The sequence below is a fragment of the Magnolia sinica genome, chromosome 2, assembly GCF_029962835.1.
Source record: "Magnolia sinica isolate HGM2019 chromosome 2, MsV1, whole genome shotgun sequence".
Taxonomy (NCBI): domain Eukaryota; kingdom Viridiplantae; phylum Streptophyta; class Magnoliopsida; order Magnoliales; family Magnoliaceae; genus Magnolia; species Magnolia sinica.
The window spans coordinates 68,393,305-68,397,397 of record NC_080574.1 but is presented as its reverse complement, the minus strand read 5'-3'; the positions used below and the strand labels follow the sequence as shown (position 1 = coordinate 68,397,397).

The window sequence follows — 4,093 nt, the reverse complement described above, 5'->3', positions numbered from 1 at the left end:
CCATATTTACACTTGAAAGAGTTTGATGAGATCATAGCCACTTTATACTTTCCCGACGTGTCTGAGGACATGGTCAAGATGAAACTCTTTGCCTTCTCTTTAAAAGAAAAGGTTAAGACACGGTTGCACTCACTACATCCATGATCGATTGGCAGATGGAACAACATGACCAGGGAGTTTATTAAGAAAATTTTCACATATCATAAAACGAACACCCTCAGAAAGTCAATCATGAACTTCCCCTAAAAGGAAGATGAAACATTCTTCTAATGTTGGGAGCAGTTCAAGGATCTTGTTAGTTCATGCCCACAACACGGTTTTGAAACATCACGTATAGCAAGTTTCTCTACGATGGGCTGACATCTTCCATGTGTTAATTAGTCGGGACAATGTGCAATGGGGAATTCATGAACAAAGATGTCGATGATCTGGGTTTATTTTGACAAGCTTACTGAAAACACACAATCATGGGACATCTCCCCAAAACCTAGCACCACTTTGAAGCCCACTTAATCAAAGAAGAAGGATGGAATATATCTTTTGAAAGAGGAAGATGATATAAATGCTAAAGTGGCTAGTCTCACAAGGAAACTCGAGGCCATGGAACTTAAGAAGGATAAGGCTAAGTGTTCACAAACCCAAGTGTAGGGTTGCGATGTAGTAATAATCTCAATAAGACCGAGGTCAAATCCACAGGGACTGAACTTGTGCGTCTTCTGAAAGCAACTAGAACTATAACTAGAAGAAGATGAAAAACTAAATCTGGAATATTTGAGAGAGTAGTTGTGAATTATTTAACTAAAACTTGTAAATTCAAAGGCGGGAAACTAGGGTTTTTAAGGATCCACTTGTAGAGATCAGGGAGATGTATGCTTGATTCAATGACATAGTTGGAATCAGAGTCCCATCTTATCCAATTGGGAGATATCTCAACAAAATCAAATCTGAACTTCCTTTGCTTTAGTTCTCAATGGATGAGAGGTTTGAGAACTAGAATTGATTCCATCACAAAACCATGCCTATGAGATAAAGCAAACAATAGAATTTACTAATCCACAACCAATCTGGGAGAATTGTGATGGTTAGGGAAGATTCCATCATCCTACCATGCCCAGGAGACTGTGGTGAACAACAGGATTTCCTAATTTCACAATCTCAATAAAAAGAACATACTCAAAGCTATCATAGATCCATTATAATTTAAGTCACAACAAATCATTAAAAACTAAAAGTATTTCTTATAATCAAACTAAAATTAAAGATAGTTCAACACATGAATTAAAGTAATCGAAAACAACCCATCACGCTACAAGTTTCACCTCTTAGCCTTAGCTAAGAGGTTTAGCCAATCATAAACATGATTAAACTAAAATCTCTTAAGAAAAATAAATTACAAAAAGAGTTTAGAAAAAGGGAAGAAAAAAAGTCTAGATGGAGTCAGCCGATCCTCTCTCTATCTCCCTCTCCCCTCTTGCTCACGTTCTTCCTCCTCTCCCACCGTCCAATTTTCTTTCTCTCTCTCTCTTGTCTCCCCTTTATAGGATTTCTATCTATAGGTCGGCTAGAGTTAAATAATAGACTCTGTTCCCGCAATGCAATTCGCAGCAGAACCGGATTGCGCACCTCTATTTTTGTGCAGCGAAAACGCATAAACTTATTACGTTTGACGTGAATCTAGGATGAAGGAACGTCCAGATTTTCAAATATGCCTTCTTGGACAGAGTTGGGACATTCATTACGGATGTTTGGACGGTTCGGATCGGGTTCTTGATTCCATATTGGACTGCCCAATGTGCAACGGTGGCCGGTTGTTTCGGGTTTCCTGAGCCTATGAATCACTGCGGACGAGCTATTTAGGTGGCATCAATGGGGTCCACACACTCTAATGTCTAAGAAATCCATGCCGTCCATTAGTTCCGTTAAGAAATCTTAGCTTAGGAGGGAGTGTTTTGATTTCCTATGGGCGTGGCCCACCGAGTTAATCACACGGTAATGGTTCAGACGTTCAGCACGGCGAGGGCAGTTTCTGTTTGCATTCTTGGTGTATTTTTCATGGTCTAGGTTAGACCGTTCGTTCGATTCAACTGAGTGGTCTAAATCGATCATGTAGATTGAGATGGTGGCCCACGAAAGTCGTCCAAAAGACATCCTACAGCAACAGATCCGAGAAGAAGGAGATTGTGGGTCAAAATAGGTTTAATTGCTTTATCTGGTCTGGTACACAGCGTGTGTGAAAAGGCCTAGCTATATGTCCTAGAGGGGGGGTGAATAGGACAATGCCAAATAAAACTTATAACGGCGGAATTAAAAAGAATATGATAGCCAAAATAAATCACAATGCATGAAAGTGAAATAACCTCAAAATTCAGATCTTGAGAGGTTGATACAAATGTTGTTCTAAGGACAACCTTACACCAAAAACCAGAGTTTATGGTAGGACAACCTTATTTCTAGAAAGATCTTTGTATCAAATCTCAAACCAAAGAGGAATACAGAAATAAATACAAACTGAATTGAAATAAATTGTAATCACAAATGAATTGTTTTAGGGACAGCCATACACCATAAAAATGGCAGGGCAACCTTGCTGGAACAACTTTTAAAGGAAATTGAATATCAAGCTGATAAAGGAATAGAAGAAAATAAATTCTAAACTATTACAAAATTCTCACAATGCTTGAATTAAATGATTATAACATTCACCACCATACATACATCCCACAAAAGAATAATTAAAGATCAGAAGTATAAATCATTCAACCACAACACAAGGGATTATAGTGGTTCGCCTGTGTGTTCACCAACTATTAAACAACAGCCACACAGAATGCTACTCCACTCCTAATATCCTCACATAGGGGATATTAGCGTTCACTAACAAAATAGGTTTTCCCAGGTTCACCCAAAACCTTTACAATTGTGTCTTTGTCTGTGGGCTTACACAATTAAAAAACCTTGCTTCTGAGTTTTCCTGACTCTCCTCAGATTACCAATACAACAAGATTTTTCTGGCAAATCTTGAAAGAAACCAAAACAGAAAGGAATTTACAATTAAATGTAAAATACCTGATTATCTCCTTCGTTGTAGCAGCCCGTTAGAACCAAATCAGAGTAGATGATTGAATGTCCAAGTTCAATGTCCAGTACTCAATTACAATGGTTCTAATTCTAATAGATTTTAAATTAAACCAAATAGGGCTTGCCTTAATTGATTTTGATTCCAAAGAAAGGGAATAATAATTCCTCTTATCAAATTAGATTGGAATAGCAGAAACAAAATCAATTAAATAAAGCTAAGGAAAGAGAATATTAAATAAGCACACTTAGCTTAGATGAAGCACAGAATTATCTCTCAGAAGTTCGACGAAGATTGGCTTGAATGGACTAATTAATTCGATGGTTTCTTCTGAGATTCGTACACTATTTATAGGTAAGTAGATCGCGTCTTTGACTGGTCTAGGGAGCTCTTCGACTAGTCGAAGCAATAACAGATATTTGAAAAATCAGGCGCGATAAGCTTTGATCGTTCTACGACTGGTCAAAGGTCTCCTTCGACTGGTCGTAGGTCACCTTCGACTGGTCGAAGGTCTCCTTCGACTGGTCGAAGAACCTGAAAAACATCACTGGATTTTGAGTCGAAGATTTTCAACTGGTTGAAGATGCAGTCGACACTGTTCCTTTGACTGGTCGAACAGATTCCTGGACTAGTCGAAGTCTAATAGATTTTATCTGAAATTTATAACAAACTCACGACTGATCGAGGAATTTCTTAGACTGGTCGAAACAACTCTAGGACTAGTCGAAGAAGGCCTAGGACTAGTCGAAGAACAGACCGAACTTATGTAAAATAAACATTCGATTTATGTATCTAAAGTGAGCTACTTCTAAGGTCAACCTAAGGTCAGTCAAACCTCAACCATGAAGTAAGGACATTGAAACATTAGGAACTAGTGACCTTGAAGTATGAGCCTTGAAGTCTTGATGTAGTTCAATCTTGAAATCTTGATGTAGTTCAATCTTGAAAGTGTCTTGAGTTCTTTACAAACTGCCTTGTACTCTTCTTGAAGTCTTGCAGCTTGAGTCTTGTCTTGTG

General features: G+C 38.2%; 1 non-coding gene across 1 annotated transcript; it reads right to left on the bottom strand.

Moving 5' to 3' along the window:
• Positions 1–213: 213 nt before the first annotated feature.
• Positions 214–320, bottom strand: LOC131238293 (small nucleolar RNA R71). Its single transcript, XR_009167697.1, has one exon. It is a non-coding gene; the product is annotated as a small nucleolar RNA R71 (small nucleolar RNA).
• Between the last annotated feature and the right edge of the window lie 3,773 nt (positions 321–4,093).